The 23102-nt window shown below is 38.2% G+C and overlaps 1 protein-coding gene across 7 annotated transcripts in view; it reads left to right on the top strand.

The window, feature by feature from the left end:
* The window catches only part of CTNND2 (catenin delta 2), an 888692-nt gene that overhangs the window by 280490 nt on the left and 585100 nt on the right, over positions 1–23102 (top strand). Inside the window, exon 1 of one of the 7 annotated variants that reach the window (XM_070519867.1) lies at positions 9161–9472. The exons of the other annotated variants lie outside the window; for them this stretch is intronic. The gene's annotated coding sequence lies outside the window, so the exon portion shown is untranslated. Of the gene's footprint in view, positions 1–9160; positions 9473–23102 lie in introns of those variants that run through there. 7 annotated transcript variants of the gene reach the window in all.

Here is a 23102-nt window from a genome sequence, read left to right on the forward strand (position 1 = left end):
TCATGATCTACTAGAGCAGGTTGCCCCACACATTTTTGTTGTTGTTATAGGCACTGTGTCTACTTTCCATGTTCATGAGCCAGTCTTTAATAACTATCAACTTTAATGAATATTAGTTTTACACTTATCTTTAAATGTTTTGGTTAAATCCTGTACTTTTCATAAATTATCATGGTGACTGAAGATAAGTTTTTTCAGCTCTTAGTCTTCAATCCATATATTAAAAGTCTGTAAGTAATAGACACTTCCTGTCTCCCCTTAACTTGCAAACCTTCCCATAGGAGGCTGAGTGAAGGGGAAAGTAGTAGGTTTCTTTTGATTTAAGGAGGTGCAATTAAACCATTCAAATATAAGCAGATAAATAAATTTCTGTATACAGTGTCCATCTTAATTGCCTTAAAAGTGATTGGCAAAATCATAATTGATGAAGGCTTACTTAGTAGGTGGATTGGATGCAGCTTTGGGGTGCTGGCTCTGCTAGGAACCTGGCTGATTCTTAGGGGACTGGAATTTCTTCTCATCAGAAATTTCTTCCTTGGTGTGGGGTAGATAATCTGATTCTTCATTGTTATACAAACCTGAAAAGAACATGAGTTGTTTGTGACTTTTAGGCTTGACTCCAGAAGACAAGCTGAAAACCTTGTAACTGATTATAGATAACCACAACGGTGGTTAAGAGCACTAGTTCTGAAGTCAAACTGCTTAAGTTCAAATACAGGGTCCACTACTTAAAATCACTGTGATTGGGGCAAATTATTTAATCTCTCTGAATTTCTTACTTCCTCTATAAATGAGATGATAACTTTCTCCATTTAGATATGTGTAGAAACAATGGTAGAATTCCACTCTATGCCTAAGCTGCTTTTTTTAGTACAATAAAAAATCAGCTATTCCTAATCCCTTGAGGATACGGACAAAGGCAAATTGAGGGATGTGGGAAGTGAGTTCTCCTTGTGATCCATGGTGACTTACCTACCCAATAAAGTGCCAGCTCTTCTTCTCTTCATTATGTTTTCATATTCCCCAGTCCAGATTGCTCAATTGTGAATTAAGGAAAGCATTATTGGCGGAGGCCGAATTGTGAACTTGGAGCAGGAAGTGAGGAACATAGCATGAATCGACAGAGCTAAGTGAGCCTTAGTTTTTCATCCAGTCCATTGGATGATGTGAGAAGTTTTGAAAATGCCAAAGAATCATTTCATTCCAGATGTATTGCAGTTATGAAGAGAGCAACATCAATATTTAGGAAATTTAAGGAGCTGGTGTTCTAGTGGTTAAGATTCAGCACTCTCACCTCCATGGCCCAGGTTCATTTCTGGTCAAGGAACCACACCACCCATCTGTCCGTTGTCTACTGTGGTTTCAAATACCAACAGGGTCACCCATGGCGGACAGGTTTCAGTAGAGCTTCCAGACGAAGACAGACTAGGAAGAAGGACCTGGCCACCCACTTCCAAAAAAGTTTGCCATGAAAAGCAGCAGAGCATTGTCTGATACAGCACTGGAAAGTGAGAGGGTGGTGTAAAAAGACCAGATAGGGTTCTGCTGTGCTGTATACGGGGGCTCTAGGAGTCGGAATCTGTTCCAGAGCGCGAACAACAACAGCAAAGCCTATAGGCATCTAAACAAACACTGCTTTCCAATGTGCAATATCAATTCTAGAGCCAACTTAAGTTGTATCATGCAGTCAAGGCCTCCATCCTGTGGAGACCATGTTTAGAAAATGTTCCGAAATAGAGATATATTCAAAACATCATGTAGAAAAGTGTTCAGAATTCTCAAAAGAGAATGTAATATTTCCATAAATAAGACGCTGATCCTGTTGTGATTCGTATCTCTTTAATATACCATGTTATAATATCTGCAAGCAAAGTTTTTTCATTAAAGATCAGTTTGGCCTTGTTTAGGCTGACTCCCTACCCTGCTCCACACACACCCAACCCCACCATAGGACAAAGAATGAACTTAGAGATGGTTTCAAGCATGCAAGAAAAATGGAACAAATATGCTATAATTCATGAAAGATTGTTGACCAAATATTTAAATACTGCTCTCAGTTTAAAAAAAATGATGGAGGCCGGGCCAGTGGCATAGTGGTTAATTTTGCATGCTCTGCTTCAGCGGGCCAGAGGCTGCAGGTTTGGATCCTGGGTGCAGACCTACACACCACTCATCAAGTCATGCTGTGACAGCGTCCCACATACAAAATAGAGGAAGATGGGCACAGATCATAGCTCAGCAACAATCTTCCTCAAGCAAAAAGGGGAAGATTGGCAACAGGTGTTAGCTCAGGGCCAATCTTCTGCACCAGGAAAAAAAAAATGATGACAAGCAAACAAAAAGCACAAAGAGAACACTAGATTCTAGATTTATAGGAATACCAGCCATACTGAGCCTGTTTGTCCATTTCTATGACAGAGCGCCAGTAGCCACTGTCTTCTCTATCTTAACGTTCCAAGACAGAAGTTAAATCTTAAAAGTTAGACCACAGAATATTCCGTGCGAAATGTAAGAAATTGTGCTAACACTCAAGGAGAATGTATCCTACAGGGAATAATTATACACAAATGTTTATATAGTTATGATTTGATGTATTGAAGTGTATGTTTTCAAGAATTTACTCATGTTTGTTTTGAATGCACCCCTCCAATTTCCTTGAAATTTAATATTTTTTTGCAAAGAAATATTTTTAAGATATTGGCTTCGGCTGGTGTTTCAGCCAAACACATTGTGGGAAGAACTTAAAATGCTTAGTCATGTGCGTTTTCTTATTGGTATTCCTTAGATGCCTCAGCCTAGGGCAATGACGTAATACCTAAGCGAGGCCAGAGAAACAGGGCCCACTCTGTTTTGACAGAGTATTATTCATGATCACCACTTTACATAAATGTTAAAGAATATCAAATAAAGACATGAGCTAATTATGCAAAAAATCGAAACAAATGCTACTCTTAATTCTGGGAGATTAAGGTGCAATATTCTTAGTAGTCAGATAAATTGAGTTCTTTCTTAGAAGATAGTGCCTTACATATGTGCTTGAGACATGGAAAAGGGTAAAATATCATAGATACTTTCCATCCAAGTTCTGCCATAAGGAAACTCTCCTTTGTAATTTAAAATTTTGCATTCTGCCAAGGCACACACCTATATGTGTGTGTGTGTGTGAGAGTGAGTGAGAGAGAGAGAGTGAGAGACAGCTGTAAAAATGACAATTCTGCATTTATTATTAATGTTATTTGCAAAGAGCATATATTCATGGTAAAACTGGTGGATTGTGGCATTTTAGGAGTATTCCATAGAGCGGATGTGTTTTTATGTCTAATTAATTAATGCATTTAAAAAGCTGTGTTCTAAATTCATTCTCTTGCAGTCGCTGCAATCATGTATTCGGTATCTGGGGATTCCTGTCTTCAAGCTTTGTTTATACCAAAAATATAAATTCATATAAATTTCATGGATTGATAATTTACAACATCAAGAATGCCAAGTGGTTTACTGAACTATTGCTGAATGGTCAACTACACATCCTATTTGAGAAACCAAGGGTGCTTTGAACACAGTGAAATTAATTTCATGCCCCTGAAATCCTTTGGCTTCTTAGTCTCTCATTGCATGAGCTTTAATTTAAGGCTTAGAGTGAATGAAGACGTAAGACTTGCCCAGTGTAAAAAGTCCCGAATAAGAAGTTTACACTTTGATAGAACAAATAATACCCAATGTATATATTTTATTAATGGGATTTAGTATCTATAGCCTACAGTCATAGTTACAGGGTTCAAATTTACACTGATTCACGAACATGAGCTAGTGTGTGATGTCCTGTATTCCCAGCCTCTTAGTACCAAACGTCCTATTTCTGAGTGTGTCTGACACCAGGTCAGGAGAGTTTCACAGCAGCAGGCAGCATGGGGTTTTAGTTTTATTGGAGTAGCTGTCACTACCAGGGCTCCAGGCAGAAGTCCAGCATTCTTTGTTTGACTTCCTTCCTCTTCCTTTTCTCCTCTTCTTTCCTGTCCCACGTCCTGCAATCCATTCTGGCCATGGACAGCAGAGATAACCGCAGACTACAAATGAAAAGCTGAGCTGGCCCTGAAACTATTACTCCTCGCAGCTATTTAATTGCAAAAGAATCTTTGTCCTGGAATTTCACCATGCCCCTTGGAAAGCAGGCTCAGTAATTTGGCTGTCAATCATTTGTAATTTTATACCTAAGAGTCTGAAGGGATAATAATTAGAATTACAGAGTCATATACTGGAATGCTGAGCCTAAGAAAACGAAAAGCGAGTATTTCAGGAAAGAGTCAAGTCTTTTAAAAGTCTCTTCTAAAGATCAAGTTTTATTAAAATAAAAATATAAACTGTTAATAGTAAGCTCATTTGGAAATCGCTCCTCACTTTGTTACTTATTTATAATGTTAAAGCTTTTCTATGTTAGTGCTACTTATTTTTCCACTTTGCTGTCAGTGTTAGTAGATAAAAATGGTCAGGGCATTAAAATGCAGTTTCTTGCTTTGTTTTTCAGCCCAAGAAATCGAACTATTTGTCCATAAGGGCCACAACATAATGAATTATTTTAGAATTCATGATACCCCACCAAATAGTGATTTCTTCATCCTTTACTTCTATCTACTTTTATTTTGTAAGACTTAAAAATCCTCTATTTTCTTTTAAAATAAAATTGACAAGGATATTGCTGGAAACTCTGAAGTTAAAACAGTATTTTTTTAAAAAAATTAAGGACATTTAGTAGGTAAATAATGTTCCTGTTTTCATGCATGCCTGTTAGAACTTCTAAAAATCTGGGATTGAAAATAATTTAGGACTTTATTTTTTAAGTATATGTACACAAGAGTGCATAGGTCATCAAGTGTAGCTTGCTCCAGATTACCTTTGTAAAACTCAGTTATAGTACTGTTTGGTTGTTGATTTATTTTCCTTGCTGAGTATTATTTCATTGCGTACGTATACCATACTATATCCATTCTTGTTGCTGTGTATTTCAGTAGTGTCCAGTCAGGGCTGATATGAATATTGTTGGTATGAGCATCATAGTAGATGTCTTCTGTGCACATTTCTGGTGAGTGTGCGCCTAGGAGCAGAATTGCTGAGACATAGAGAATGCATAGAAAGAGCTTTAAAAGAGATTGACAAACATCAAGTTTCTTTTACCACTTTATTCCTTGTATGGTTAGCCCTTTTTGTGTCCTGCTTAGGAAAGCCTTGGCTACTCTCAGGTCATGCATGTGTTCTATATTTTACCCTTAAAGCTTTATATAGTTTAATCTTTCACATCTAGACCTGCGTTCCATATGGAATTGATTTTCATGCGTGTGTTTTTTGAGATGAGAGTCAAGGTGCGTTTTTTCACTGTATAGATATCCAGATGGAAGCACCATCTTTCCCACCGTGTGGCAGCGTATGGATTCTCTTAAATTAGATATATATGTGGCTTGATGTCTGGATTCTCTCTTGTCCTACTGTTCTGTCTCTCCTTACGTGGACACCACAAGGTCTCCCTGACTGCAGCTTTGTAATGTGCCTTCTTAGCTGGTAGCTTCAGCCTTCTAGATTTGTTTCTTTCCTTCAAGACTACTTATTCTTCTTGGCACTTTGCATTTTCATGAAAATTTTAGAATCCACTGTCCATCACCTTAGCCCCTGCCACCCCTGAAAAGAACAGTATGCTGAGGTTTGGATCGGAATTGTGTTAATTCTATCAGTTAATCCAAGGAGACTGAAATCTTTATAATATTAAATCTGCCAATCCATCAACATGGTATTTCCCTCCAATCACATAGGTCTGCTTTAGTTTCAATAGTGTGTAGTGTTTAGAGAGATCTTACACCACCTTCACAGATTTATTCCTAGGTATTTGATGTTTTTCTATGATCTTTATAAATACCATTATTGTTTTAATTTCTTTATTGCAGATACACAGAAAGAAAATTGATGTTGTACATTGGCTTTTTGTGTTCACTTTATCGCCTAAGGCCTTTGGTAGAATGTTAAATAGAAGTGACAATAACAAAGAGCAATATCTCATTCATATCTCCGGGGAAGTTTTCAATATTTAGCTCTGATTATAATTTTTTGGTAGGTTTTTTCATTATCAAATTGAAAGTATTCCTCTCTATTCCTAGTTTCAAAAGATTGGTTTTTTTAATCACTAACGACTGTTGAATTTTGTGAAAAACAAGTATTTATGCCTCTTTAGAATTTAGTTTAAACTATTATTGTGGATATCCCAGAATGTTCAGTTTATTCTGCTTCTTTGCTGGAAACACTAAAATGAACCAAAAATACAAGAAATTAGAACTTCAATTCCATTTACAATACTGGGATGGAATCAGCCACAAACTCATAAAAAGGAGGTATACAGACTTTAGACATTGCTTTTCAGATATCATACAGTGTGCAAATTTCATTTAAAAAAAGACAAAGGAAGAAGGGAAAGATGGAAGGAAAGGAGGGAGGGAAGGAGGAAGATGAAGGCAGGGCCATAACTCAAAGTCCTTCACTGGAACACTGAGTCCCGAAGATGCGCAGGGACACAGGAGAGACAAGAAGCCCGGTGGAGGATAAGCCCCAACAAGGGAATAATGTCAAGGGGGGTGTTACAAGATCTGCATTTTTAGTTTCACCTCCTTCATACTCAACACCCCTCTCCTCCCCAATCTGTAATTAAGCAAAAGTCAGGCCAAAATAAAGTTGCCATCATTCAAAAATAAGTAATAACCCAAAGTGTTTAAATATAAGACAGTGGGTTGATGCTATCAAAAAAAGGTAAGAAACGGAATCAGAAAGAGGAGAAAGTAATACAACAATAATATACAAAAGATAGAGAAAGCGTAACTCCAGAAAAATAAAATTACCCCCAAGTAACATAAGAGAAAGTTAGCCATCTTCTTTTTTATAGCCTAAAGAATTTAAAATAATGAAAAAAAGTGAAATCAAAGAGATGATAATGAGACAAAGAAGGCATAAAAAGAGTAACAAGGAGCTGGCAATGCTCGTGGAAAAGTAGCAAAAGTAAAGCCATCGCTGAAATGAAACCACATTAGAAGCATCAAGGAGAATAGATAGTGCAGAAATAAAGAGGGCTGCCATGAGGAAATAAAGCAGAAGAGAGACCAAAAAGATGAAAAAGCAACTAAAGAGAAGGCAGTAGATGTGGAAGAGAGAGAACTGGGAGCTGATGTGCGGATTGTTGTTCTCACCTGGGAAGGTAATTTTCTTAAAAGAGAATAATATAAGCCTGGCCTTTTAGTTCTTTTCTTCAATTTTCAGTGCCAGAAGGTATCTAAATTATTGATTCACAAAATTTTGTAACCATCCAAGTAGGGCCATGAGTTCCCCAACTCCAGAGGCATCCTCAAAGAAAATGAAGGTGAGTTGTGCTCTGGAGGCACCATGAACAACCCATTCTAGGTGATTGTTGTGTGCTGGGGTAACAAAGCAGAGATATCTGTCTGTCTTATCAAATATGCATTAATACGAAATACAGGCACTCATGAACCATTCTTGCAAAATTGTGTTAAAGACAACATACAGTTAATGAAGACCTAGATCATGATGCATGATTTAGGTTGAGACATACAACCGTGTTAAAGAAGACTAAGACTGGTGTTGGCAGTGTGTGGAACAAGCACCACCCTTTTAAAAGTATGTACTGTTTGATTTTTTTTTTTTTTTCTGGTGAGGAAGATTGTCCCTGGGCTAACATCTGTTGCCAATCTTCCTTTTTTTACTTGAGGAAGATTGTTGCTGAGCCAGTATCTATGCCAGCCTTCGTCTATTTTGTATGTGGGATGCCACCATAGCATGGCCTGATGAGTAGCGTGTAGGTCCACATCCAAGATCCAAACCTAGGTGAACCCCGGGCCACCGAAGTGCAGTGTGGGAACTCAACCACTGTGCCGCCAGGCTGGCCCTTGTTTGAATTTTTAATAATGAGTTTGTATTGCTTTAAAAATAATCAAAACTTAATTTTTAAAAATTACCTTGTTTAGTTTTTATTTGAACTAATACTAAATACGATCCTTTTCAAATGAGGACTAGTAATGTTTCAACATTGTCAAATATTATCCTAACAATTATAGTTGTATTTTATTTTAGAATTGAAGAAAGTATTTCTTCAATAATATGCCATCTTATTATTACTTTATAGTAACCTTTGGGGCCGGCCCATTGGCACAGAGGTTAAGTGTGCATGTTCCACTTTAGCGGCCAGGGTTCACCAGTTCAGATCCCAGGTGCAGACATGGCACCGCGTGGCAAGCCATACTGTGGTGTGCGTCCCACATATAAAGTGGAGGAAGATGGGTACGAATGTTAGCTCAGGGCCAGGCTTCCTCAGAAAAAAAGAGGACGATTGGCAGATGTTAGCTCAGGGCTAATCTTCTTCAAAAAAAAAGGAAAAAAAAATACTTATAGTAACCTAATTACATAGGTGTGTTATCTCTGTTTTACATAACTTGCCCCAGGTTATCTAACTATAAAATGTGAACCTGGAATCCATTTGGTACACAGTTCAGTAAGAAGTGTTTAAAATGCCTTACTGAATTTATGTTTTCGGAAGTTGTGGCTAAAACAGAATGAGTTTGGAGTACTGTAATGGCTGCGGAGTGGGTAACAGTATATAAAATTTAGCTTCAAAGTCGACATCTTGACAAGTTCTCTTTTCTGTGGGCCTTATAGATTGGTTAGATTTTGCCACATTTTATGCTTCTTTTGAATTATGATCTCATTTCAAAAAAATGAAATAATTTGAGTAAACTTGTTTGTCCAACTGTCCATCTTTGAAATAAAAACTAGTCTGGCTTTGAATACGAACTCCAAGCAATCTTGACTCGATCTCTTGCCTTTGAATGAACCAAGAAAACAAAGTCTAGATTCAGTTTGAGAATAATTGTGTGATTCTGTGTGATTTTGTTTTTTCTGCCGCGATAGGGATAGCTAAATATCCAGATACAAATTCAGGACAAGAGAATGGCAGATTAGAAAACTAGAATTTGCAAGGCAGGCTTGTGGGAGGGTCCTTTTGTGATGAAATGTTGCATAAATAATGCCAATGGGGGTCTCAATTCACCGTTGCCATGGAGACCTTTGTGCCTGGCTGAACTCAAATCTTTTCTGTTTTAAGAAGGCATCCACTAGGCTTGTGCTGTCTCTGATGCCTCTTGCTTCGCCTTCTCTTAAACTGTTTGCAAGTGAAAGCAGAAATTAAACTATGACGATTTGGCATCCTGACTTTTTGGAGGCTGTTCTTCCACTCCATTTGGGATTTTTTTAGCTCCTCTGGGGTTCCTTTTTAACCCTAGTGCAGGCAGGGAGGAGCAGGTGGGAGAAAGCCTGGAACCGCCCGCACCGCTGCCCGGGAAGGAGGGAAAAGTAACCCCTCATCTTTGTGACTAGTCGACTTGTTTGCCTAGACTACAGTTTTGAAGTATTTAAGGACCATTTTTTCCGAAAGGTAAAAGAGAAAAAGTGAAAAGTAAACGTACTTGTTTTTTTAAATGCTTTCATTATTAATGTTGTTTTTGTGGTGATTTTAGCTAAAGTTTTAAAACTGCAGGTTGAAAGTCATGTGTCGTAAACATATGTAGAATCTATTTCTGGCCTTACGGTTGTCAGTCAGTTTATTCAGTGAATTAATGTAGAAATCGTAAAAGCCAAATAACCGAATTAAGCGGAAAGCAGCTGTAAGGACCGATGTGCCATTTCCCTACCAACTAACCATTCTAACTGCTTAATAAGTGTTTTTAGTAAAACTTGCTGAGTCGTAGACACATCCTTTAGCTTTTATGAAAGTTATGATTATCCGTGTAAATAGCCATTTATAATCAAGTGAGAATTAAATAATTAAAAGTTGTTTGGAAATTATGGGCCTTTTTCTTCCTTCGGTACACAATTAAGTGAATAACCTCACCCAGAAAGAAATTATTCATAGAGAGGAAAGGCATGAAAATCACGCAGCCAGTGTCACTCTGTAAAGTAATTGTAAAAATTCAATATATCGGACGGCTAACTTGTTGCGTTGCATTCTCTTTCTTGCAGAGATTATTTGGTTTTCAATGATGAGACTTATATGAGAACTAGAATACAATAATTGCATGTTTTGATCATCCTAAATGGTGCAGCTGTTTAAATGGGATGCACGCATCCCGTAATTATAGAAAACCTTTACCATGCAAGTGTTTCCAGATTGCTTTTATTCAGATAACTCACTGAGAGAATCATTGACCAAAATTTATAATGACTTCATAGATATCACCTGTGTCACCACTAGAGTTAAAATATTTGTGATGTTCAACAGATTAAAGAAACATTGATTTCAGAAAACTGTTGATTTAACAAGATGACAGTCTGTCTATGGGAATCATATATTGCATTGTTATATATTTGTAAGATAGGTGTACCTTGTAAAATTGTGAGTAAAGTAAAATGGAATGCCTCAGAAAGTCTTCAGGTTTTTAAGAATATTTTCAAATGAATGATAATAGTGGCAGAGAACAATTTTCAACTTAATTATGACAATCACAAGATAAAATTTCTGCTTGATTAATAGTATTTGAAATTTGAATGACTTTGTAGCTCAGATAGTAAGTGCAAATAATGACTGTGTTGACATAAAGAAATCACTTATGGGGCTGGCCTGGTGGTCTAGTGGTTAAGTTCATGCACTCTGCTTCAGCAGCCCAGGGTTTACAGGTTTAGCTCCCGGGCGCAGACCTATAATACACCATTCATCAAGCCATGCTGTGGTGGCATCCCATATACAACATAGAGAAAGATTGGTACAGATGTTACCTCAGGGACAATCTTCCTCAAGCAAAAAAAGGAAGATTGACAATTGATGTTAGCTCAGTGCCAATCTTCCTCACCAAAAAAGAAAGAAAGAAAGAAAGAAATGATTTACTTTTATCAGAAACAAATTGTCACAAATTTTAGAATTTATTGCCTAACGTGGATGCTAAAAATAAAATGTCCATTGCTTAATGTTTTATTTTAAAGAAGCTAACAAAAATGGGCTCATTAATTAGAAGTTAAAAGTTTATGTTACTCATATTAAGGCTAAGAATTTTTTTAGGTTTAAGGAATGAAAGTAAACCTCAGTGGTATAGATTGAGAATAGTGATTTAGGAAAACTTTGATCTTTGAGAGCATTTTCCATACATTAATTGTTATTCAGCAATGCTGCCTAAATATAAAGGTAAATGATGTGCAGCTTCATGTAGGAATATAGCATCTAGGCCCTCTCATTTTGTGTAGCATCAATATAATGGGTTGAAGTGACATTGAATCTTCAAACTATAGGGCACATTATAAGGCATGTGATCCAAATAAAGAGTTTTTTAAAAAGTAAAAAGTTAACTTAGTAGATGATTTGATTGCCCATTTCCCACATTGCCTGATATAAATATTCTACATGGGAAGGAAATTTAAACTATTTTTAAGTTTGTTTTAATCCAGGTATTTATGTCATGTGGATACATATGAAGATGTACTAAATAGGCCCTTCAGGTGGCATTCTAAAACATAAGCAGAGAGTCAAACAAAATAGGATTTATAAGAAATGTATATTCTGAAGATTTCCAAATGCCATGTTGCAGAATCGTTTGTGGGCTAGTTTACTCATAAGTTTTATCCACACAATTAAGACAAATAGTTTCAACTGTTAAAAAAAAATATTTACCTAGACAATCTCAGATTTGGTCCAACTCAGGTGATTATATTGTCAGATTATAGAATTACAGCTAATAAGTCTGACCAAAGTTCCACTTGGAATGGTTTAGGAATAACGATTTGTGTTTGTGTTTCTACAGGTAGCTTATTAACATGTGAATTCTGATTTGGAGTTTTGTTTTATAATGCTTCTATTTTGAATACCTTATATTCAGCAAATGTTTGTTGAGTCCCTCCTATACGCTAAATATGGTATGAGGTGTCACGTGCAAAAACGGAAAGAGGTATTCCCCAGGGCCCAAGAACTGGGAAGTCTGGTGGGAGTGCAGACTTGAGAATAATAACTGTAGTGCAACAAAATAATTGCTCTAATGGAGGTGTGGCCAAGGGGAGCGTGAAACAGCACTATAGTTTATACGGTGCATTAAAGTATGTTTCTTTGATCCTCTCTCCCTAACTGGATTAAGTGACTTGCACAAAATAACTGTTAATGAATGACTATGAAGTCTATTTCCAGATAGTAGCCAGAGAAATCCTCTGAAAACATAAATCCCATCATGTCACTACTCTACGCAGAGTAAAAGGCAAAGTCCATATGATGACCATCAAGCCCCTCTGTGATCTGTTGCCTGCCACCCCCATCGCTCTTCCTTCCCTCTTGCTCACTTGGTTCCGGCATACAAAATTCCTTGCTTTTCCTAAAACATGCTCCCAACACAGAGCCTCTGCATTTACCACTTAGCTCTGCTTGAAACATTACCACAGCAGCCCCCTCCCCAGCCCAGATATACACTTGCCTCACTCCCTCTTGTCTTTTAGATCTTTGCTCAGATTTCACCTTGTCAATGAGTCTCTTGTCAATAACCTTCCCCCATCTTCTCTTCCTGCATTATTTTTCTCCATTGCCTTTACTGCAGATGGCACTCTGTGTAATCCACTGGTCCATTTTGTTCCACATCTGTTTTGTCTACTAGAATGTAAACTCCACGAGGGCAGGGATTTTTGGCTGATTTTTTCATCAATGCATCCCCAGCACCTAGATCCGTGCCTGCCTTATTTGTTAAATGAGCAAATGAAGATCTGAATATAGATTTCCTGACACCGAATGTGTAGTGTTCTACTTTATTGCTGTCTTTTTAGATTTATAAAAATAGAGAATATTCAAAGTTATCCCTTGCATCCCATTATTCTGGCTTAAGTGTCAGGAAAAGTGGTCGAATACAGGCAGCAGATTCATAATTGCTTATGCACCAACACTATTAGCCAAGTCTCTTGTATCCTTACAGAATAGGTGTTAAGAATTTCCCTTCCATGGCACAGTCTCTGGCATCACATGGACTCATAGTGAGTAAACCCAGTGTCTTCACCCCTCTCCCACCCTCTAGCTGTGGAAACTTGACCAATGCTTTCAGCTTCTGTAGCCATCTAATTGCTTTCACCCTAAAAGGCATGTTTGTTCCTATAATATTCCAGCTCTCCCTAAGGTTATGTGATTTATCTCTGTGTTACCCAAAGTATTTTTTTTGGGGGTGGGGGGCAGATCGTCCCTGAGCTAACATCCCTGCCAATCTTCCTCTGTGTTGTATGTGTAACGCAGACACAGCACGATTTGATGAGTGGTGTGTAGGTCCGTGCCCGTGATCCGAACCCACAAACCCCAGGCCGCTGAAGCAGAGAGCGTGAACTTAACTACCGTGCCATTGGGCTGGCCCTCCGATATTTTTTATAACAAATACACAAATAAGTATATACAATCTCTAAAATATTAAATCATGTATTTCTTGATGTTTCTAATATCCATTAACATGAGAAAAATGATTCAGCATCCTGGATTATTTAAATGATCATATTCAGTCAGCAGCTCTGTTAAAGTTCTACTCAAAAAACAAAATATATTCTTAGGATCCTAAGAATTAACAGTCAGTATTAATCACATCCATAGTGGTATCCCGTCTAATTTGGCCATCGCTAATGCTGGCTCACCTGGAAAGTATTTGTGGATCAAATTCCCTGCCTCTATCCCATCAAGTTCATCCTACATTTGACAAGTTTAGTTAAACTCAGCACTTGTGGTTTTAAAAATAAGCTCTGCAAGCTCTAGGAATTTAATAAACTCTACACTGTGGCTAATTATAGTGACCTTCTCCGGTGTATAAATTTTTCTCAAACATGTGAGGGTTCCTTCCTCTAGGAATAAAAATATTGAGTTAGTCTGTGGCTTCCAAGGGTACAAGCTCATTTTTAAAGAAGAAAAACTAATTTTAAGTGTTGATCAACTGTCTGATTGTTTCAGTACGAGCAAAGAGATTATTAGAACCTTTCTGTGTTCCTCAGCTGCTGTTTGCACGTGGAAGGTAACATTTGAAAATGTGTTCCTCCAAGGAGAGTAACTCTGAAAATGATTATTTATTGCATAGCCTCCACATGTCCCTGTTCATGAATTTCAGCTGCTTCAGTTCATTTCAAGCCCTCATGCTCTTCTGAACCAATGTCTGGTAATTTTCATCGGCATTAATAGAGTTTCTGCGAGAGATGCTATGTTCAGTGTTTAAATGTTAAAGGTAATTAAATTTAGGTGCTGAGGTTGGGGATTAGTTATGCCCACGTTATTATCATGGAGCACTTCTGCCAAAAATGAGAAACCAGAAATAACAGAGGTGAAGATGAAAAAGACTAAAAGAGGGAACTTCGAGTCAGCTGCGGGGCTGTGTCCGTAGCATCACAGGCCCCAGGGTGGCTGGGCCAGCGACCCTGCTGCTCCCAGGCTGTTTGCAGCACAGGGAGCTGCCACTGTAGCTCAGTGCTACCATGGACCTGACACTAGTTTGTGGACTCTGGCACATTCTTGCATATATGTGGCAAATGTAGTGCACAGATATTGGCCAACTGTCATACCTTTCCCATTTAGGGACCTATTTAATATCTAGGTATATGGAATTTAAACAGGAACTTTGCATTTCTTCATTTAAAAATTTATAAACCTGACCTTTCCTTTTATTTTGTTATTGCTCTGAAATAATAATTGATACACTTATTGAGCACATCCAGTGTGCTCTTGATTATTTATTTACAATATCTCATGAAATCCTCACCAAGGCCCTATTATCCCTGTACTATAGAGGGGAAACATTAAGCTGAGTCATTATTTTATTATGTGATATGTCTAAGATCACAGAAATAAGTGTAAGTGTAAGCCTAAGAAAATACACTCAGCCCTGTGGCCGAGTGGTTGAGTTCGCACGCTCCACAGCGGCGGGCCAGGGTTTTGCTGGTTCAGATCCTGGGTGTGGTCATGGCACCGCTCATCAGGCCACATTGAGCCAGCGTCCTACATGCCACAGCTAGAAGGACCCATGGCTAGGGTATGCAACTGTGTACTGGGAGAATTTGGGGAGAAAAAGCAAGAATAAAAAAAAAGGAAAATGGTGTAAGATTTTGAATCTCACGTCTGCTTAACTTAGCAGGTCACGGTCCTTCAACCTTCCATCCAATGGCACTGCTTAATTTAACCATCTCTCTTAGATTTTGGAAAACCTTTATGGAGTTTTGCCTGTTCAATTTATCCTCCACCTCCCATTGCACATCCCTCCCTCTGTTTTCCTTTACTGTTCACCTCCAGCCAGATGCTTCAGGCTGTTCTCCCATTTACTGTAAATTATTTGACCACTAATTAGCATGTTCCTGCTTGGAATCCTGCAGAGCCTGGAGCTCAGGGATTGGTAATGGGTGCTATGGAATATGCATATCGGAATCAGTTTAAGCAAGTATGATGAATACAGCTTCCTACTCAGCATCTCAAAGGCTGGGGTTGGCCATCTGCATTTCTAATAGGTTCCCTAGAGAACCTCTAGACCCAGGAGCATTTGAGAACCACTCATCTGATTTTATAGATCCAAAAACTGGCTGTGAGGGAGGTGGAGGGACAAGTTCAAGGGTGATCTGAGAGTTCTCTGCAGAGAATTGGGGGAAGGATAGAGATTGCAACAGTCCTCTCTGCCACGTTGGAGACTCATGCAGGTGACAGGTTCAAAGTGACAAGAGATCAAAAGGGTCAACGGCATGAGATTAATGTCAAACTTGTACTTTTCCAGGCCTATTCTCTGCCATGCTGTATTTGTGCATGCACACATAAGATAAAGAGAGAGGGAGATAGGCAAACGAAGGGAAAGTACTGTTAGCCTGGATGCAAGATGGGCTGTTCAATGCTAAGAAGGTGAATGCTGGACATGCTGGTCAAGGCCTGATCTTATGAAGTCCCCCTCATTCCTCAGTCCACTTCTTCCTTCTCTCCCCACTGCTTTCTTTCACAGCCATTGTGTTGCTTGTTTTTTTATTGTGCAGCCTTGTGTATCATTAGGGATGCTAATATTTCCAAAGCATCTCATAAGGATGATTTAAATTAAATGGCATAGCATAGTTATTGTTACAACACTACTTACTGAGCTTCTAGTACTTGCCAGTCCCTGTTATAAAAGCTGGGAATAAAGAGATACAAGGGCACTGCCTTCATGGAGCTCTCATTCTAGTATGGACCAGAAGATAAGTGAATGCCGATTATTACTGTCCCACCTCCCCCTTTCAAAAGAAATCAATCTAGGAGGAGAGCCTGTTATGGTGACACAGAGGCTACGCCCATACTAATGAGACCAACAAGTTTATCACTATCAATATTATGTAATACGTTACTCTATTTTCATTTTTAAAAGGAAGCCAGGGCAACTTTCTTATCATCTTTGTTTTTAAGTGACAGTGATGTTTTTTGGAAAATTTGAGAATATGTGTTTTCATTGGAAACAAAATTCTTAGTGTATTTAACCAAGTATGAAATAGGCCTCTTAGCTGCACTGTAGTGGGAAAAAATATGAGCCTGGAGGTTGGAGGCTTAGTTTTATATGTTGGCCCCAGTGCACTCCAATTGTAGGATTTTAAGGAAATGTGGACGTGTTTCATGCATAACTTGCTCTCCTTAAGAACAGTGACATTCTTATCATTGTGGTGCAGGTAAAATGTGATGTCATTTATAAAGTGAGTGGTAGCTTCATCTTCCACCTGTAGAAGAACATGTTACTGGATCAACATTATAAGTTGCTGTTCTTGTACTGTAAACCTTTATTTACTTTTTGGTAATGTGTTATTCATCTTAGAACAATGTGGATGTTTACAAGTTTTTTGTTTTTTTGGTTTTTTTCCTGAGAAAGGTGAGTCCTCAGCTAACATCTGTGCCAGTCTTCCTCCACTTTTTATGTGGGTCACCACCACAGCATGGCTGACGAATGGTGTGAGTTCATGTGGGGGATCCGAACCCACAAACCTGGGCCACTGAAGCAGAGCACACTGAACTTAACCACTATGCCATGAGGCCAGCCCGAGATGTTTACAACTTTTGAACCAGAGTTCTAAAGGGGTTTAAAGTTAGAAGATGATTATACTGCACTGAGGAACATACCAACCTTCAGAAAGTTCTCTGCTACTGTTACTTCACTGTGCTTAAAGCTCGCACACAAAGTCAGTCAACAGTGCTGTGCCAAAAGAGGTAGTTAAGTGACTCTCACCCTCTGGTTGCTTCTTTTTCTTCTCTTTCTTTGTTTTTTTTTGGCTTTTGGTTTGTTTACTTCCTTATTGAGGTAATATGGTTGAAGAAAGAGCAATGGAGTGGAATCATGTCCAGCTCTGGTATTAACTTTCATTTCATTTTATTTTCCCTGGTGTGTCCCCAAACGGCTTTGAAGCTGCTCAGTCTAGTCACTTAATCCCTCTGCACCTCAGTTTCCATACCTGCAAAATTAAAGAGTTCAACTCTATGATCCCTTCCAAATGAATAGGATTTTATTATCTGTGCTACAGGGGCTTCCTGTTGCCGAGTTATGGGTGCACCATCACTGTTCAGCTGTAGAGCAGAGCAGATTGGCTAAAGTGGGGTCTCACCTGGGTCCCTGGCCTACCCTGTCTGGATCTCTCATCCAGGGGTCTCCAGCTTTGTTAATTTTACTCCATGATCAGGAAGAATCTTTTGAGCAAGAACATCCATTATGTGCTCATTTATTTGTCAACAATATAAATGTACTGCTGTACCAAATTTATAAGTTAGAAAATATGCTAAAAATCTCATTTTAAAAGATGAGAATAATTTCAAATACAAGTTCAAACCTTTACTCCCCTTCCCTAGTAGATTGTCTTGTGCCCCCCACTTGAGAGACCGCTGTTGCCGGGACTGAGCTGCATAGCTCAACAGTTCTGGGAAGTTAACAATCAAATTCAAAACCTGAGACAGGAGAAATAGATATATTTTGTTAAGCTCAGCCATCTGTCCTTGTAAGACCCTCTGTCATGATTATAACTAGATTTGGGGGTCGCTGATGAAGATGATCACATAGTCGTAAATGAGTGTTCATCATTTGCAAATGAGCACATTGTAACCCCAGGCCTTCTGCAGATAGGGGCCAATACGACAATGTTGGCATCAGAGTGCCCTCCGTCTAGGTACTAGAAAACAGTCCAAGGCTTATGCTGGTCTCTGTATGCTGATGACATGTATTAGGCATGTGTTTTTGTATCCCTTTGGATATAGTATGTAGTAGATTTTTATCAACATGAAAAAGAGTCTGTGGTGGAAAAGCATGAGCTATGCTCTTTCTATTCAAAACTATGATCAAAGAATTGGGCTAAGGTCTTCAAAGCAAGCTTAAAGAATTTGCAGATAATACAAGGCTAAGAAAATATGCTTACATTTAATACAGGATTAGATTTCAAGACGAATGTAAAATGCTGAAAAAATAAGAGAGAAAAACAAAAAGTTGAAAATTTGGGATACATGTCCAGCCTTGTCTGTAGGGTCAAACGTATCAACTGCAGAGGCGCATCGTGTATGGGAGTCTGGTTGGCAGCAGTTTAGAAAAAAAGTACTAGAGTTTTAATTGAATTCAAATTCCCTGTGAGCCGACTCTTTGTCAACGTTAAGAAAGCTAATGCAATCTTAGGTTATATTAATGGAAGTCAATTTCACTGCTACAAGACAAGTGATGCTTCTTAAGTACTTGACACTTTTCAGACTATATTTGGGATAATGTGTGAAATGTTGAGTATTTTGAATTAAGGTTGGCAGGAGGGGTATCAACAAATGAGAGAGAATGCAGAGGTGTGGCCAGAATGATGAGACCTCTAAAAACAGGGATGAGACCTCCGAACTGCCCTTGTTTAAATCACAGAAGAAAAGATGCGGTTTTCAAATATTGGGTGGTGTATTGTATCATCGAAAATGTCAGTGTAATGCTTTGGTGAATCAGAAGACAGAACTGGATCAGAAGTCAGGATCAGAATCAACTATTAGATTTTTATAAGAAGGCGTATTATGGTTTTGACAAGAGCTATACTTCAGTGGAATGGTATGCATCGGAGTTTGAGTTGCTGTCCCTGGTAGCTTTCAGGCAGGGACTGTCTGAGAGGCTGACTCTTCAAGAAAGATGGATGATGAGTTAAATGACCTTCTAAATCCCATCCACATAGGAAATTCTGTGAGACTTTTAAGGAACTATATCTAGATTGATTAAACTAGATGCAGTTTGGATGTGTAAAAGTCTAGAAAACCCATAATGATGTTTGCAGCAGACATTTTGCTGCATGCTAAGGTTTCTGGAGGTAGGAGGAGGGATGTGAACTTTGAAAACACTGCCCAGTAATTCATGTACAACAACAGTTTGAGATGGAACAAGAAGAGGCAAGTTAGATTGTTCGCCTAAGTATTTATTCATCCTATGCATAAATCTCTATGAAAATGCCTTAAACTATATATTGTGTCTGTTTTCTTCACTTGGAAAACAGTTAACCATGAGTAATATATTCTTCTTTTTCCTCGTATGAAAAACAGAAATAATAATTATTATAATAGCGATATTATTATTTCCTGAATCCCTGTGGAGTATTCACTCCACTATGGGAAGAGAAGGAAGACGTTGCTTTTATAGGGGGGAAAATGGCCTAAGTTTATTAAAATAGAAAGGTTCTTCATGCCGAGTTTAGTAGGATATGATTTAATTCATTTGGTTTGACTAAATACAAGTTCTGCAATATTTATTAGATACACGTGTCTTGTTGACTATTTAATTTCTGATGAGGCTATTGCTTTCCCCACTTGAATAAGAAGGGGAAATTGTTTGGGAGAAAATTGTCCTAATATGTACAAAACAGCTGCTGGAATCATGAGCAGCTTGCTCCCCAGCGCTGCAGCCAGGGAGGCTGATGTTGATCAGATCTGCCCTCTCTATCAGGTAAAATTGCAGTTGATGGAAATTACAGTCCCTAGTTTCAGAGGACACGGGGATAATTTGGCTGTTCCTAAAAAGGCATAAACAAAATATTGGCTAAGCACAGACAGATGTTAAGGTTATACTCTGTACATGAATTCATGTACTTGAATTCACTTTAATGGGATTGAGCTTATGGTGTAAGATCTTGCAGCTCATTATAACTAAGTTGTTATGGGCTGCTAATTTGCTAGAAGCTGCTGCATCATGAGCTAGCCCAACTGCCTTGATGAGTCTCCTGGTAGTTAATATGGATTAAATGTGGATCTTTTATTTTTTCCCCTGTGGTCTCACATAATGATATTAGCTTGTCTATGGTGTGACAAATTCAGTGTACCAGGAGCATCTGGTACACTATTCTTTATGACTGAGAATAAGCCTGCAAACTTGATAACGTACATCCATTAAGACACTTCCCCATACTGGGGAGATGTGGAAGGATCTTGACTATGGAAGGAATTTATTGGTCACAGTTCATTTTTCTCTGACATATGTAAACTATTTCAACAGTGGTACGTTTATCAATGCTACTTTCCTACAAGTTCTTGTTTGATTATCAGGATGCAAATATGGATATATTCCTTGTTAGGCTGTACTTAGTTCATTCCCAGCAGAGGAATTTTAAAAAGGAAAAAGAAAAAGAAAAGAGAAGAAACTGCAACATTCACAGCTTGAAGATAGGTTTAAATTCAGTCTTTTGAAGTTGATCTGAGCATGGATCACACTGAAATGTTCAAGTCATGAGGCTGCTTTAGTAAAGACGGTGTTTTTTTAATCGAATGCATAGTATTATAAGAAATGAGAAGTAGATTCAGATCCTGTTGTCCCATTTGGATTCAAACAAGTTAATATGAGAAGATTCATAGTTTGAATATATTACTACCTAAGGAGTGGAGAAATATATTTCACAGATGAAACAAAAGAGTTGACACACATGTGCACATTACATACCTTATCCGGAATAGGGAAGACCACTGGGTTGGCTGTCACTGTGAGTAATCTTGAATTATTCATTTAACCTCTCTGATTGTCAGTTCCCTCCTCTTTACACAAATGGGTTATATTTCATCCATTATATTCCAAATCCATCATATAATACCTTCACTGGGTCATTTGAAGGTAAAATTATTACAGTGACAATACAGCTGTTATTATACAAATAGTAAAACAATTATGCTATTATATTAGGGTATCATTATAATAAAAATAACACCATCTTACCTGATGTCAGCCTTTTGTAACCTCAGGCCCCTCAATCAATAATAGATGTGACATTAGCAATTAAAAACCACTCTGGAGGCAATGAGGAACAGGAGCTCTGAAAGGTATACAAAAAAAATCGCCAGAAAGAAATGTCAACAATATAAATGAAGCAGAAGAGAAATGAGTCTATTTCTTTGGTTGTAGGAGCCAATAGCTATCTGTGTTCACAACCCCAGAGGACTTTACTGTGTCCACCTAATCATGGAAAAGCTCTGCAGTTGACAGGGACATTTAGGGACAGGCAAACTAACATCCTTGCAGTGCAATATCCTTATAATGTAGTACAAGATAAATGTTAACACTATTGACTTTCAGATGTCAAAAAACCGTTAAATTTTCACCACACACCAAAATAAACTCAAAATGGATCAAAGACCTAAAGATTAGGCCTGAGACAATAAGTCTTTTGGAAGAGAATATAGGCAGTACACTCTTTGACATCAGTTTCAAAAGAATCTTTTCGGACACTGTAACTCCTCAGTTGAGGGAAACAATAGAAAGAATAAACAAATGGGACTTCATCAGACTAAAGAGCTTCTTCAAGGCAAGGGAAAACAGGATTGAAACAAAAAAACAGCTCACTAATTGGGAAAAAATATTTACAAGCCACTTATCCGACAAAGGGTTAATCTCCATAATATACAAAGAACTCACACGGCTTAACAACAAAAAAACAAACAACCCGATCAAAAAATGGGCAGAGGACATGAACAGACATTTCTCAAAAGAAGATATGAATATGGCCAATAGACACATGAAAAGATGTTCATCATCGCTAATCATCAGGGAAATGCAAATCAAAACTACACTAAGATATCACCTTACCCCCGTTAGATTGGCAAAAACATCCAAAACCAAGAACGACAAATGTTGGAGAGGGTGTGGAGAAAGAGGAACCCTCATACACTGTTGGTGGGAATGCAAACTGGTACAGCCACTATGGAAAACAGTATGGAGATTTCTCAAAAAGTTAAAAATAGAAATACCCTATGACCCAGCCATCCCATTACTGGGTATCTATCCTAAGAACCTGATATCAGATATGTCAAGAGTCCGTTGCACCCCTATGTTCATCGCAGCATTATTTACAATAGCCAAGACGTGGAACCAGCCTACATGTCCAGAAACTGATGATTGGATAAAGAAGATGTGGTATATATACACAATGGAATACTACTCAGCCATACAAAAAGACGAAATTGGCCCATTCACAACAACGTGGATGGACCTTGAGGGCATTATGTTAAGCGAAATAAGTCAGTCAGAGAAAGACGAACTCTATATGACTCCACTCATAGGTGGAAATTAGTATATTGAGAAGGAGATCCGATCGGTGGTTACCAGGGAAAAGGGGGGGTGGGGGGAGGGTACGGAGGGGGAAGTGGTGTACCCACAATATGACTAACAAAAATGTACAACTGAAATCTCAAAAGGTTGTAATCTATCATAACATTAATAAAAAAAATAAATTAAAAAAAAAAAAAAAACCGTTAAATTTTATTAAGTATTTTCTTGTCAATGAGACAAGTGAGCTCAATAAAATTTCAAAGGGTTTCTTATGGAAATAGATGAGATGTTGCATCGCATTCAGTAAATGAGGAAAATCAGAATCATTGTTGAATATTAACCTTTTACTTAAGTCAAAACTTCCTATCTCGTTTGCCTGATGTTCAGTCTGGCCCTACACTCCCATCAAACTGAACTCTGATTCCTCCCTGAAACACATACACACACATTCAATATTTGCCTATTCTGTGCCTTAATTCATCCTATTCCTTCCATCTGTGATGCTTTTCCTCCACCCTTTCACATGGTCAAGTAGTAACCTCTCGTTGTTCATCTCAGATGCTACCT

This window comes from Equus asinus, chromosome 10, assembly GCF_041296235.1.
Source record: "Equus asinus isolate D_3611 breed Donkey chromosome 10, EquAss-T2T_v2, whole genome shotgun sequence".
Taxonomy (NCBI): domain Eukaryota; kingdom Metazoa; phylum Chordata; class Mammalia; order Perissodactyla; family Equidae; genus Equus; species Equus asinus.